The sequence below is a fragment of the Elaeis guineensis genome, chromosome 5 (assembly GCF_000442705.2).
Source record: "Elaeis guineensis isolate ETL-2024a chromosome 5, EG11, whole genome shotgun sequence".
Lineage (NCBI taxonomy): Eukaryota > Viridiplantae > Streptophyta > Magnoliopsida > Arecales > Arecaceae > Elaeis > Elaeis guineensis.
In genome coordinates, this window is record NC_025997.2 from 68756107 (window position 1) to 68773068 (window position 16962).

A 16962-nucleotide genomic window follows, 5' to 3' on the forward strand; every position below is an offset into this window, starting at 1 on the left:
ATTTATTTTGGCATGAAGTTCCTTCCTGGAGAAGGACTCCTCCTCCTCTTCCACATCCACATATCCCAAAGCCTCATCTGATGGTGCACAAAATTAAAGGATGTGTGGAAGATATAAGAAAATTAAGATAAGTAAAGGAGAAGGACTCCTCTCCTTAACCCCCAAAATAAATGTGATGCCACATAATTATTTGGCATGGTGAATGGTGTGGAGGTGGTGGATTCACATGAAACTCTTTCTTAAAATTCAGATAAACTAACTAATAAATAGATGGTTTGAACCCAATTACATTAGGTTAAGGCAACAAACAAAGGGTTAGCACAAACACATTTGCACTGAACCCAATTAGAAACTTGGATTAATTCATGTGTTAGCATTTTAATTAACCTATTAAATTTATAATAAATATAAATAGATTGGACCAAGATCAAATTCTTATTGTGTGTGACCCATTGGGTTTCAAATCTAGCCAGCAGTAGATCCAAACTTTTAACGAACCCTAATCGATCGGATTAGGTCAACTTAAGAGTCCCAATCAACTAGGACTCTTTCTAATTGATTCTTGAATTAAATTTTTTTAATTCTGATGGATCCATAAGTCAAGATTGATATCTAGCAATATATCATAACTATCCAGAAGATTTAAAATTTGATAAAAATATCAAAATTATCCTTCGATGGTGAGTTACCATGCAATTCAATCCTTCGATCACACAACATCCTAGAAAAGTCATGGGTATGAAAATATGTCAAACCTAAATATCTATCCATATATATTTCGATCTGATGATGATGACTCAATTGATGAATCTGTAGAAATCTTTTTTACTGTTTATCCCTACTCTGGCTAGAGATTCTCAGAATCATCATCATATAAGATCATATAGGATGTTCTCTCCTCCTACAAGGAGCGACCGATTCTTTATTGACTATTTACAACCTCCATGCATACTTCACCATACCCAGAATATCCCACACACATCTCAAAGTGGTTTGCTAGGGAATAAACCAAAGTAAGGATCCATGTACATAAGGTACCATGGTGATCTCAGGTCAAAAGATCACAGGCACTACTCCCACTAAAGAACCATCTGTTGATATGTTGTAAGGCTCTATCAGATATTCTTTTGACGAGTTAGCTCAGTGAACTCATTCTCTAATGAGCACCTACATCCTTGTATTAGTGTCACCACACAAGTGGTTATGAGATTAACCACCCTCTCCATTGAGCATACATAAGATGTACCAGCCTTACCGATATCATCGATCTCCAACTCGATGATCCAACGATTGAGAATATTTTAGATTGTGGCTATCAAGATTTTAGATCTCACTGGCATGATCTCATCATGGCCCTAAAATTATTATCCTAATTTATGAGGTTTATCATAATCATAAAAAAATGATGTAGCAAATGATAAAATATATTACCTCATAAAAAAAAATAACTAATATCATGCAAATGAGTAGAAAGATAATAAAAAAAAGTCCCTTCGCATCCCTATGCGATTGGCTTGTAGGGCACTATTCTTTCAATCTCCCACTTGCACTAAAGCCAATCACCTCTGTACCTGATGCCTATGCAATTAGGATGGTGATTACACTGCTGCTGTGTCAGGCTTAATGAACTGATCTATTATTATGTTCTTAATATTAACTCATTTTATGATCATATCATGAATGAGATAAAAGTGTCTAAGATGTGCATGGGTACCTAGTGAGACCACACCTAATTCAGTGATGAACCTTTCATCAGGCAACTTTCCTAAGCAATCTTCATTAATAATATTTAACTGAAATAAATATAGTTTGCTGTTTGGAATCTTTCTAATTCACTACTCCTCTAGTACTTCTTAAGTACTATGAGAATACTTTTCACACTTTTCAAAAGATCCTATCATAGATTTACCTAAAATCAATGATTATGCACAAGACATAACTCATATCAGGATTGGTACATTGAATATATGGGTACGTAAGCTCCTTTACACCCATTCATATTGAACCCTTTCAACATAAATTTCATGTATCTAGAGTGGGACAAGCCTAGCATCCACTTAGATCCATCACTATAAATACCAAGTATATTGGATGCTTAACCCAAGTCTTTTTCCATGAAAATTTTTGTGAGAAGCATATTATTGATCGAGTGCAATATCGGGACTACCTTTTTAATATGCTGTATGTCACCCATATACATAATCAAGAAGTTAGTGGGAGTCTCACTTATCTTCTTACATACACACATGATTCATCTATATTTGATAAAGTCAAACATTTTGTCTGTCTTATCAAAAATAGAAGTACCTACTCCTCAATACCTGCTTGAATCCATAAATGCATTTGCCCTCTCACTAGAGATAAACTCTCTAGATGGTATGTGGCAATAACAAAAATCCATATTGATATCTCTGTTAGTAACTTGTTGGATCATACTGATAGATGCTTCAACCATAGTCCATACTTGGTTGATGTACAGAGAGTCTATTTCGAATATTATGGTTTCAAGCTAACTGTTAGAGTCTCTACTCATGATGATCTCCGAATAAGTCAAGAAAACATCATTCTCAATGATGTATGGTATATTGTCATTCTCAATGATAAATCATATTTGAGTGGTACATTACACACTCAAATTAACCTTCGGTGAGGAGGTGTGTATCATGGTTATACCTCATCAATGAGCACATCTGGTTGAGGATCAATTTATGGACATTCTACAGGTTATGATAGGATAGTTTATAGGTCTTGAACTTCTCAAGTTCAATTATCCTCCCACTATCCCCTTCTTAAATTTTTTTTTTCTAAAAGATGACATATCTACTGTCAAAATATTTTTATCAAGTAGTGTGGTAGAAATGGTATCTCATACTATATTTTAGGATAACCTATAAACATATATGAACCTGTTTTAGCACAAACTTATGTACATCAACTCTTTTCACATAAGCTAGCAACCTACCCTTTTGCCATTTTCATATCTCATATGGAGTGCTCGTAACAGATTTTGACAATATCTAATTCAAAATATATACAACAATTTCTAGGGCATATCCCTAGAATAAGAATCAAAATTTGTGAAGCATATTAGAGAACACACCATATCTCATATGAAGTATCAATCTCTGGATCGAGATATTATTAGTCTTCGAATATCCATATGTTCAAGACTTAATACCTTGCTTGTCTTGAGATATGTAACCATCATATATTTATTTCTTATTCTCATCAATATGAAGAACAACATCATTGAGTGACAGAAATATGAGACCATAGTTCTAATATTTATCATAATGAGAGTAACTTTTACTCTTTATATTAATTTCAAAACTATACTACATTAGGAAAAGATTTAAAATAATATTTTTGATAAATTCAAGCACATAATAAAGATCTACTAGTTCTTAAACCTTATTATAAGATTATATAGGTTCCTACAGCTTCAGCATGAATGGACTATCCATCAGTGCCAAAAGGTAAGTAGTCACTTTAGTTCAGCTTTATAGTTCCAGCAACACTTTGCATAAGTAGAATCTATATAAGGTATCATATACCCAATATTTTAAAGCTGAAACACTCAATGATAATTAATTTATATCACATATAAATTATTAGCAAATGCAATTTTTATATCCTGCTCCTGCTTCACACTTGCAAGACAACTCTTGCAATTTAATTCTAATGTTCATTATTACTGTAATACTAAATTAGATACCCTAGTGAAGACATTCTTCACCTTCTTTTCCTCAACCATTCCATGATGTTCGGTCTATTTAAAAAATTTAATATGTACTGATAGTAAAGATGTATATATGTATATAAGAATATTCAAGGACTACTCATGATGACATGCACAAGTTAGACAAGATTTTTATCTAATTATGTGTCCCACTGTTTTAGCGAATTTCATAGCCCTCAAGTATGAAATTGAAAAACTTTATCATGAAGTTCTTTAGTGGGGTTGAGATCCCAATTCTTCATAAAAAGCTTTGTGGATAGCACAACAAGCTCTTCTGAGTTCAAGGGTAAGTAACTCTTTACTAATTGCAACTCATACAACTCTCAACATAACTTTTATCTTTAAAATACTTATAGCCTTGTGGATAGCACAATAAACTATAGTATTTTAGTTAAGTCATACCCTTCAATCCTATATGGTCATACCTGAATAATACTACTCTTGTGGATAGCATAACAAGGCAGCACTACCAGAATATGCCATAAGCATCACTAAGTCAATATCATACCAATCACTACAGCAAGTCTTGTGGATAGCACAACAAACTCACTATAGTTTTTGACATATTTTATTGACCTAGTATGAGCTAAGTTCAATTAGCTTCATTATGCATCAAGATAGTATCAAATTAGTCCTCGATAGCAAGCTTTGTGGATAGCACAACAAGCCTACTATGATTCTTGATATAATAAAGTCTTAGCATGAAGGAAGGCATGGGTAGTGTTCTCAACACTTCACCATTATGACTTAATATAATTTGAATAACGGACTTAAATCTCAAGTACATCCTAAACATATACATACATCATATTGTTAGATGTGTGCCCTAGATGCCAGATTGGCTGACACATTCCTGTACAAATCTAAGGGCAAATTTATAATTTTGACTATAAATCAATAAATGGGTTATTCTTCTATCACATTGTGTATATTGTGTCTGTGATACATCCTTTGAGTTAGTAGGAATGTCAATTCATATTTTCAAGAGTTAAAAATTTAAGGCATGAATTTACATAACTAACTCATAAACAGCTCCTGACCATAGGATCATCACGAGGATGGTGATCGATCCGGAAGGTTGGTGTACATCACTTTCTTAGGGTAGATGTGTCTTGAGTCTATGGTGTGGAGATATCAAAGTGAGAATATAAGTATTTGTTGAGAACGAGAGTACTTAGTGTGACCACCTCGAGCAGTCATAAGGAAGTCTACCTTCTCATCGATGACTAGCTCGATGCTGCAGTTGTATGTCTAGTTCTTTGACCTGAGGTGCATCGACAGTTCACCTTGAGTGTGTTATAGTTTGACTATACCATAACTCGATCTCCTAACTATTCAAAACCCTGAGGTGTATGTTGGTTATAGCATATTCATTGTAGGAACTAGGTCACACCAAGATGGGATCTATCAACCTCGATAGATGAGAGTAGTCCTATGATGATCGAAAGATCTAGTCCTTAAGCCCATGGCCATGGCAGAGTGAAATAATGAAAAAAGAGTTTTTCATTAGGGTTTCACATCAGACTCGGATCGATCGATTAATTCATATTACTGATATTGGGTTTGACGAGTTTACCTTAATCCTAATTCAGTCGGGACTCATGATAGAGGAACTCAATCACACAGGTAGCTGCACCGAATGGTTCATCTTCAGTTCTGATGGGTTGCCACCATATACTGCTAGATGTCACTTAGGGATTTTGGGAGCAATTAGAATGATCTTGATGATCGATCATTCTAATTTTCTGAATCAGAAGAGTTCTAATCCATCGAAAGGAGTTTCGATGATGTCGATGATGAGATCACGACATGTCTCATTACCATACAGAATTAAACCTAACTGGGTCACACTAACAAGGGTTAGGATCTGGATGTCATCAATTGGGCTAGCCCAATTGATTTGGATAAGATCCAATTAGGTTCAAGAAAATCGTGCTAGCACATGATTGAGCCTAACTTTCTTCTCGTATAATCTTTTCTATCTCGACTGAGCCAAATATGATTTGACTCACCCAGAGAACCTTGAGAAGGTTTTTCTCAGTCTAAATGAAGCTTGTCCAGCTCAAAAAAATCTTGTCTTAATTCATGAGATAAATTTAAGACAACACCTACTAATTCCTGTCACCTGTCATTTTCATTTTAGGACATCTATCAAATGTTGACATATGGGTCTTAAACTGAAGGCCACTTGGCAAGAGCTCATTGGAGAAATTTTGTGGAGTATCCACATGCCAAAACTATATTAAATTGGGTGCCATAATCAGATTATGGCGTGAGCCCAATTGGATTAAGTGGGCGCCCCAAGTGGATAAGGATGGAGAGTCTTGATCAACATGGACTTGTTGGTGCCAACCTTCCTTTGTGCTTATCCAAAGTTGGTGCCAACACTTAGAGAGAGGGTGGGGTTCTTATCTGATGTGATCAGATGATATCACTCCACCAATCAAAATTTTTTTGGATTAAATAGAATTTTCTGATTGGTCGAATGATGTGGCACTGTGCAGCGCAGTAGGGTCTATATAAACCCTGTCTGTGCCTAGGGTTTGAAGTGATTACATAAAACCCATCAAAGCTGCCACCCCCTTTCTTCTTCTCCATATCCCATCTATATCTCTCTCTCTCCTCTTCACATCCAAGGAGTTGGACATCCATCTGGCAAAGGTCTAAGGCGTGGTGACGCCTTGAATAGGAAGGCTGCAGGACTTTTTCGACAGGCTGCTGCTCCAACTTCAGGAAGACTTTTGAAGATCTTTCTAATCAGATTTAGTTCTAATTTTTGGAGAAAAAATTTACAAGGAGAAGGAAATTCAGATCCTACCCAAGTTGATACTGATAGAGACTAGATGATTGCATGGCTAAATCAGAACCTCAGACTTGCTGCGATCATCTACAGGGTAATCAGATTACCCTTGAGGTATTTCATGTTTCCTCATATTTTTAGATTTATTTTTGAATTAATATTAGATAATAAAATTAGATCTAGAGATTTAGATCTAAAATAAATATAGGATAATTTTTTTTTTTAAAATTATTCCATCCTAGATTTGATGAAATCTGAAAGATCCTACAAGGAAAAAGACAGTTTTTCCTTCAACTGGTATCAGAGCCAGGTTCATGGCTTAGTTTTAGATCTAATTTAGATCTGATTTTAATTTTATTTTTTTTAATATTAAAAGATTTCATATATCATATCAGATGTGATAGGATCTAAAATCAAAATATTTAAAATTAAATCTGAGAAGATCTAACATTCATGAGATGCATGACTAGACTAGGAATAGTTTTGATCTATGAATAGTCTTGTAAGTTTATATTTTAATGAGATTAAAATATAATTTAGATCTAATTCATTCTTTATTTTTGATGATATAAATATTATATTCAGATCAAAAACAAAAAATAAAAAAAATTTAGATAATACATAGATTGATCTGTTGCATGTCTAGACTAGTTGTAGAATTGTTCTAATAACTATCTAGAATAAATTTTATATTGAATAGTTTAATTTAAATTTTATTTTTTAGATATTACATGTGATGTATTAAATCTGAAAGCATGTTAATTAGATAAATTTTTGATATATGAGATGTATGCAAAGCATGTATTAGTTAGATCTTAAATGGTATATGTGATATGTAAATTTAGATCTAACTAGTTTTGTAGTTAAATTTATATTTCTGATTAAAGTGTTCCTTATGGCCATCCAATTATAAGAACAAAGTAGTATTTAAAAGCCATCTCCTCCTATTCAATGGGGTGTTCTTATGACGTATAGGGGTGCTGCGCGTTCATCCTTAATCAAAAATCAAAACTTTTCTGTAAAACCCTAGATCCTGAAACCCTAGGATTTATTTTACATATTTTATTTATGAACTCAAGACTTACTTAATGAATTAATCTTATGAAATTAAATTAGGTCTAAAATTGAGAATTTCAGATCTAAGTCATTTTCATAAAATTAGGTTCGGACTTGGGTGCTTAATTAGGTCTAGCGGTTGATCAAACCGAATCAACAGTTAGTTAGGTGGGATCATGAAAGCTAATAATTGACTAGCCTAATAGGATTATGTCTGGGTCAAGGTCGAATTACATTTAGATGTGACTCGATCAAGTTAAGACCTAATTTGGCTCAGTGGTTAGAGCTTGGATTGTAGGCTAACCCAATTAGTTCTGGTTCGACAATTTGGTGTCTAAGGTAAGTTGGGCAGATGCGATCGACTGATTTTTAATTGGGAGCTACTTGACTCGAATGCGTTCTTATCGAGTTAATGGCATATCCCTTTCATCGATCTCACTTATCTGGTCATATGTGTCGATCCAGTTCTGATTTGAGATGGCTAACAATTCGAGCTAAACCATGCCACTATGTTAGTCATAATTGTTATGACTATGTCAAGTCAAGTTTAAAGAGACCTAAATCAAATCTTCCTAAGAAAATATTAAGTCTAGGTCTTCCACCATTGTGGATGTGCAGGCCCTTCCCGGGGTTGATTATTCTCGGCTGGATATAGTGGCTCAGTTGCACCGGAAAGATGCAACCATGTCTATTAGGCATTGGATGCTACGAATTAGAGGATGGGTTGGGCTCAATATTTCGGATACGATGAGGGATCCAATCAGGAATCTAGTTCATGCAAATGGTGGGTTTGACTTAACTAAGGATTGGAGCAATATTTCAGGCATGATGAGCTTCATGAATTAGAGATCAAGTTTTGGGTGCACCATGATTAGAGAATCAATGGATAAGAGTTGTCCACTCATCGGTTGACCCATCACCAGTAACTGTTAGGTGAGGTGATGAACCAGTCGGTGAGACCACACCACCCACTAGAAATCACTAATCACAGAGATTTTCACATCTCTATCTAGGGAGTATAGGGATCTAAAAAAATAGTGGGAGCCTAATTTATTTAAAAATAAAACCCCTAAACAAATTGGTTAAGTCTGATTATAAAATCTAACTAAAAATTTTTGACTCTCTACAGGAAATATGTCTGCGTCCAACCCTCTGACCAAAATATTAGATACCCACAGATTGACTGGACCCAATTTCAAGGACTGGTTAAGGAACTACAAAATTATTCTGGGTTCCAAAAAATTGACCCATGTCTTGGACCAGGACCCACATGCCATGCCAGCACGTCCGACTACTGAACAGAGAGCGTCTCTAAAAAAGTGGATGGATGATGATAACAAAGCAAGGTACTACATGTTGGGTGCAATGTCTGATGACTTGCAGTGCCAACATGAAAATATTATGACTACCCGCCAAATGTTGGCTCACCTACAAGAGTTGTTTGGTGAACAAAGTCGCGCAGTCAAGTATCAAGTATGTCAAAGACTTTTTAAGGCTAAAATGCATGATGGGCAGTTAGTCCAAGATCATTATTTGACAATGATCAAGAATCTTGAAGAGCTTGAGAAGCTCGGTATCATCTTAGATAAAGATTTTCAGATTGATGTGATCCTTCAATCCTTGTCCGATGCATATGGTCAGTTCATCATGAACTTCCATATGAACAAGATGCAGTGTACCTTGGCTGAGTTAATGAACATGTTGGTTACGGCTGAGCATTCTATGAAGGGTTCAAAAGGCTCAGTTCTTATTGTGGAGTGGACTTCTTCCAAGAGAAAGTCTTTTGGAAAGAAAAAGAAGTCTGCGAAGAAGCAGAAGGTGGATGGAAAGAAGAAGAAGACAGAACTGAAGAAGAAGGTTGCTGAAAAGGAAAAATATTTCCACTACCAATTAGACGGCCATTGGAAGCGGAACTGTCCTCAGTACCTGGCCACCCTAAAGAACAAGAAGAATGATCCTTCTGGAGGTATGCTCATTTTAGAATCCAATCTTACAGTTTCTTCTACATCTAGTTGGGTGCTTGACTCTGGTTCTAGTGCTCATTTGTACACTTCTATGCAGGATCTTGAGGAGAGCAGGAGCTGAGGGATGGAGAGATGATCCTACGTGTCGAGAACGGAGCAAGAGTTGCTGCTGTGGCCGTGGGAACCTACCCTCTGCGATTACCATTAGGATTAGATTTATTTCTTAGAGATTGTTATTATGAGATTGTTATTATGTGCCGGCAGCAAGTAGGAATTTTATTTCTGTTTCATGTTTAGCACAAGAAGGCTATGTGATTAGCTTTCATAAGGACCATTGTAATATATTTTATGAAAATAATAAAGTTGCAAATGGTTTTCTTATTAATGGTCTCTATCAGCTACATATTGATGTATCTGTATTTAATATCGAGCAAAATGTGAATGCCATAGGAATTAAAAGACTTAGAGATAGTCTAAATGATAGGTATCTGTGGCACCTAAGGCTAGGTCATATAGCAGAAGACAAGATTAACAAATTGGAAAAATTCGGGTTATTGAGTCCATTGACTTTCAAGTCATATCCAGTTTGTGAATCATGCCTTCAAGGCAAAATGACCAAGCTTCCTTTTACAAGACATGGGGAAAGGGCCACAGACCTACTTGCCCTAGTACATACAGATGTGTGCGGTCCATTTGATGTGCCAACTAGAGGCAACTATGTCTACTTCATTACCTTCACTGATGATATGTCTAGGTACGGGTATGTGTTTCTAATGAAACACAAGTCTGAAACCTTTGAAAAGTTCAAAGAATTCAGACATGAGGTAGAAAAACAAACAGGAAAGCCCATTAAGGTTCTTCAATCAGATCGAGGAGGTGAATACCTTAGTCGGGAGTTTCTAGACTATCTTAAGGACAATGGCATAGTCTCTCAATGCACTCCACCTGGAACGTCACAACTCAATGGGGTTTTAGAATGAAGGAATCAGACCGTATTAGATATGGTCCGTTCCATGATGAGCTTCACGGACCTCCCTGAGTTTCTTTGGGGATATTGTCTCATGACAGCAATATATGTATTGAATAGGGTTCCCTCTAAAACCGTTCCTACCACACCGTATGAGATATGGCATGGTAAGAAACCAAGTTTGAGTCATCTCAGAGTTTGGGGTTGTCCGGCTCATGTCAAGAGACAGCAGGCAGACAAGTTAGAGTTCAGATCTTTTAGAGCTCGATTCATAGGATATCCTAAAGAGTCATTAGGATACTATTTTTATATTTCGAAAGACCACAATGTGATTGTGAGTCGAAATACTATTTTTTTTGAAAAATAGTTTATTCAAGATGGTGGCATCGGAAGAATAATTAAACTCAAGGAGAATGTCTCCCAAGAGCAACGAGCTAAAGAACCTGAGGAACCAAATCAATCAGAACCAGTCCTAACACAACCTCTTCCACCTCGTAGATCGACTAGAATTTTTCGTCCTCCTGAAAGTTACTTAGGTACCATACAAGAGAATATAGAGAAAATATTCCTTATGAAAAATGAGGCTTATGTTGATGATCCCAAGACCTATGATGAGGCGATATCAGATATCGACTCCGAGAAATGGTTAGAGGCAATGAGATCAGAAATTGACTCGATGCACTCAAACCAAGTCTGGACCTTGGTGTTGGGAATAGTGTCCCAAAGCCAATCGTCAGTCTGTTGACAGTTATGCTTATTTTTGTATTTGTACATGAATTATGAATTAATAAAAATTATTTTGACATTTTTCATCATAAAATATTTCATCTTCTAATGAACTCCTATGTTGTGGTGAAGTCCTTAGGACTATTTAGACTTGACAAAGGAGGATTTGTCGTTTAGTCCTTAAATCTGTTCACGACCAAATGATACGTTGTTACCAAGGATGACAACGTTTATCAAGCATAGGTCATGTGTGCCATATAGGTTGGTTGTCCTCTTAACCAATGAGTGTGGAGATACTGGTATGGCTTACAGGTGAGATGTAAGGGTACATCTGCACTGAACGTGACTAACTCTGGAGCTTTTTTTGCTGTCAAGATTTGCTCTGATGGAATATGGATACAAATATCCCTCCAACCTGAGACCACCACGGTGACTTGCAAGCAACTCACTGCACTTAGGCACTGGACTACCTGAATTTTTACTTCAATGACGGAAGGCTACTGGGTGTAGTCAAGTACTTGACTTGTCGGTGCATGTGTCAAGATGGGATTGACCACTCCAGTTTAGGAGCTGTGTATAGTTGTGTTTCAATTTAGTAAAACTTTGGCCAGGGTAGTCCTTGTGAGGAGTCGCAGGACTGTTTGAGTTGAGCACGATTCGGATGATCTGATCAGGGTTGACAGTTTAACCCTGAGTTGTCCTAAACACAGAGGTCAAAAGGATGAATTATACAGTAACCATATTCACGTAGGTTCTGAGTGTTGTGATTGCGACCATTCGACCTATCTGGTCATCGGGTACCATTGCTAGATGGTCACTTCAATTAGTACAGGAATTGGTTCCTGTGCTACCGACTTAGGTTCGATCTTGCGGGGTCACACACATTAGAGGTTCTTATCTGATCTGATGGTTGATGTAGAATCCTACATGTTTGGAACTCAGTGATCGAGAATCAGGATTCTCTGATCATGAGTTCCACACATTATGGGTACCGGGGTCAAGAGTCCCACTGGTTGGGATTTTTCGATCAGGTTTACATATCGATGAATTCTGATGCCTGATTGCCCATCGGATTTGGACTCAATATTTATGAGAGGTTTAATTAGTGATTTGATCACTAATTAACTCAATTTGATTGAGTAATTATTTTTGGATCAAATCCAATTGAATTGGATTCAGTTGGATTTGACCTGATAGGTTAAGAGTTGACCTAATCGTCGAGATGGTTTGGTCCCTGATTTGATCAGGGGTTGGGCTTAGTCAATTCCTAATTTGATTAGGATTTTATTGAGCCTAATTAAGTCTAATTAAGTTGAGTTTAAATTAGTCTAATTGGACCTAAATTATTTGGTTCAATTAGGTTGGTTTAAATAATTAAACCACCTTGACCCAATCTCCATGTGCCACCTCACTTCCATTGCACCCATTTGGATTCATGAGAAGGAACTTCTCATGAATTTTTTTCTCATGCCAAGCCCTCTCCATGCCCCACTTTAATGTGCCAATTGGATGGATAAGGATGATTGGTTAGCTATTCAAATTCAAAATAAAGTTTAAATTTGAATGGGCAATCAATCTTTGCACCTTATCCCTTTTTTTATGCCCTATTTATTACATGAGAAAAGGTTTCTCATAAAATCACTCCATGCACAATTTGAGCCATGCCTCACACCTTTAGTGTATAAGGAATGAGTTGGTATCCATTTGAATTCAAAATTTGATTTTAATTCAAATGTGCAATTACTCATCTTTATCCTTTCTTTTGGATAAGACATTTGACGTTGTTATAAAAGGAGGCGAAGAGTGGGGCGTGCAAGAAGAAAATTTTTGGAGAAAAGTTCTGGGGTGTGAGAAGTCTTGTGCATGAGAAGAAAGTCCATATCCTTCCAAGAGAAAAAGAAAGAAAAGAAAGAAAAGTGGGTGCAAGATTTCCGGTGAATTCCCTAGAGTTTTAACCTGGGGTTCGAAAAGTGAGAAAGTGAGCTATGAGTGTCGTGAGCCCACAAAATTTCAGAAAGATCTTCAACATCCTCTCAAGCACATCTGTTGATGATCCAAAGTATCTGAAGAATCGACAGACATCGATCGAAGGAGTTCGATCAGCATCCACCGTCAAAAGGGCTATACAACGAGCTAGCACTCGTGAGGAATCGATCAGATCAGGAGCTTCGTGTGGATGATCCACAGAGGCCAGACACACTGTGTGACTGCATCACGATGATCAGACTCTCCCGACGGAGATCAGATTACGGCGATCTACTACCCGTACAAAGGTATTGTGTTCTGAACACATTACAGTAAAGTGTTTACTGTTCGAATTTGAATTTCAAATTTAAATAAATGCATGCTATATATCATATTTAGATCCTAGTGTAGGATAAATTTATATTAATTAATTAGATTAATTAATATTTTTTCACTGTAAAATCATAATTTTAAAAAAGTTTTAAAATTATCATTTTACCCTGGCATTGAATTTTTCCCACAAATGTGAATTAAGACCTAAGACAATTGCATAAACTTGTGGATTAATGGGTTAGATGGATTAGGTCTATAATTGGGTTAAACCTAAGGTTAGCTTAAAGAAATAGACTAAATTAGAGTAATTGGTCAAATCTAATCAAAAGTTGAATTAGATTAGGTTAAGGATACTCTAGATTCAACTCCAATAGTTGTAGTTGAATGGGTCCATGTCTTTAACTAGACCAAGATGGACTTAATTCATGGCTACGTGGTGGAACCCTATTTAATAAGTTGATCAAATTAAAACTAATGAACTGGTTGGTGTCTAAGGTAAGTTTGGCATTTTGACTGGTTGTTTTTAAGCGGGAGCTACTCGCAATGATTCGATCTCTGATGAGTTAATGGCTTATCCCCACTATTGATCTCACTTACCTGGCCAACCTAGTGAATTAAGTTCTGATTAGATCACTTGGTGATTAGGGCTCACCCATGTCATTAGGTAAATCATTTTGACTGATTTAGGTGCTTCTAATGCCAGCTTTAATTAATTTTTTTTTTAATTTGACTTGGTGAAGTCAGTGGGAGGATTGAAATTGGCTGGATATTTTCTTCTCATCTATCCTTTAATAAAATCCTCAAAAATTATTAGGTCCCTAAAAATGATTAAGTTATATTGATAACTAAGTCATAGCCTCCCATTAAGTGAGTGATAATGAGTCCATTAGTTTAATAATCATTGGAGGCCCAAAGGCCTGGTGCTCATTGACTAATGGAATTATCATTCATAATATGATAATTTGGTTTGAGTCTTTCTGATGGTGGTCAGGTTGGCCGGCCAAAGTCGGGCCTGATCATTTATTGGTCCGATTCACCAAATCAAATCATGTTAATGGTTGGACCTAACCAGATCTTTTGAATGGAGGCCAAAGCCTACTGATTAGGTTCTAGGGCAAAATCAATTACTAGAAGTTGTTTAGAGAAACAACTAGTTATAAACCTACCCATAGATGCACATGGGTTGACCAACCAAAGTTGGGCTCGTGTGTAGTCTGTGTGGATTCTAGTACCCACTAAGGAATTAAAATAATTCTTCGAATTGGAGGTTGAGGCTACCAGTTCGTAAAAATACTGGGAGAAACTTTAGACTAAAGTCCAAGTCTTTAGTATTTATAATTTATGTACTAATAGAGGTCTGGTTTTCCTTTATGCAGCTATGGCTACTACCCTGTCCCTCCGGTCATTATTAGATAATGACAAGCTCATGGGACCTAATTTCGATAGCTGGTATCGAAAATTAAAAATCATCCTTGAGCATGAGCGGATCCTTTATGTAGTAACAGATCCGGCTCTTGAGGAGCCAGCCTCGAACATTAGGGGGACGGTCCGAGACACTTATCAGAAGTGGCTCAACGACCGCACCACCGTTCGGTGAATTATGCTGGCGATAATGAATGATGAGTTCAGCCATAGGTTCGAGAACACCCAGCCACAAGAGATGCTTCAAATGTTGAATGACTCCTTTGGCACGCCTGACGACATTGAAAGGCACAAAACTACTTGTGCCATTTTCAATGCTCAGATGAGGGATGGAGCCTCAGTCACTGATCATGTACTGTACATGATCGAAATGATTGAGCACCTAACTAAACTGGGCTTTCCCCTGCACGAGCAGCTCGGTAAGGATGCGATCCTTAATTCATTGCCCAAGTCCTTCCTCCCCTTCCTTACTCATTTTCGGATGACAAAGTCTGCAGTGAACTATCACGGTTTGTTGGGGTTGCTGTAAAACTTTGAGAAGGATCACCAGCTCCATAAGGAGTCGGTGAATGTTGTGGGAGGGTCTTCTTCTGGTCGTCGACCCTTTAAGAAAGGGAAGAAGAAGAACAAGAAGAAGAAGAATAAGAAGGTGCAGCTGCATGCTGGGACGTCTGCACAGGGTCAGACAAAGAAGTGTAAGCCCGACCAGAGCCAGGCGGAGTGCTTCTTTTGCAAGAAGCAGGGGCACTGGAAGAGGAACTGTCCTCTATACATTGCTTCCCTGGACCCGAACAGGCCGAAGAAGAAGCAAGGTACTTATGTGATAACACCTTGCAACTTTTTCATTTGTGATACTACTGCCTGGGTATTGGATACCGGAAGCCCTTATCATATTTGCAATTCGATGCAGGGTCTGCAGGTCAGTAGGAGATTTGATGAAGGCGAGAGATTCCTGAACGTTGGAGATGGAAGCAAAGTTTCAGTTCTAGCATTAGGAATCATGAACCTTGTAATCAATTCTCGAAACGTAATTCTGAGTGAATGTCACTATTATCCAAGCTTTTTATTAAATATTATTTCTGTAGGCCTTTGGCCATGAACGGTTATCAATTTTTAATAAAAGAAAATATTTATAATATCATTTTGAATGGTGTTACAATATTTGTTGGACAACTTAATAAGAGAATTTACTTTCTATCACAACCTGTTAATGTGGTTCAAACCTCCGATAAATGCCCTAGAATAGATAGTGTCAGAAGTCTACCTTTGGCACTGTAGGCTAGGTCATATCAATAAGAACAGGATAAATAGGTTGGCTCAAGAAGAAATTCTTGAAGTAGGTGATTGTAAATCACTTCCAACCTGTGAGTCCTGTCTTCTTGGTAAAATGACCAAATCACCTTTTACTGAAAAAGATGAGCGAGCCAGTGAACTCTTGGGTTTGGTACATTCTGATGTATGTGGACCCATGAGCTCAAATGCAAGAGATGGATATTTCTCCTTCATAACCTTCACAGATGACCTATCGAGGTATGGGTATGTCTATTTAATGAAGCATAAATCGGAGTCATTTGAAATGTTCAAACTATTCTGAAATGAGGTAGAAAAACAAACTGGAAAGTGTATTAAAACTCTTCAATCTGATCGAGGAGGTGAATACCTTTCCAATGATTTTCTGACATATCTTGGGGAGAATGGGATTCTCTCTCAGTGGACTCCTCCTAAAACACCACAACATAATGGTGTATCTGAAAGGAGGAATCGGACCTTGTTGGACATGGTTCGATCCATGATGGGGTTTGCTGGTCTGCCGATCTCCCTCTGGGGATATGCACTCGAATCGGCTTGTTACCTTCTAAATAGAGTTTCGAGTAAGTCTGTAATCAAAACACCATATGAGATATGGATAGGACGTAAGCCAGTACTCTCGCACCTTAGGGTTTGGGGGTGTCCGACTTATGTTAAACGTTTAATTACGGACAAGCTTGGA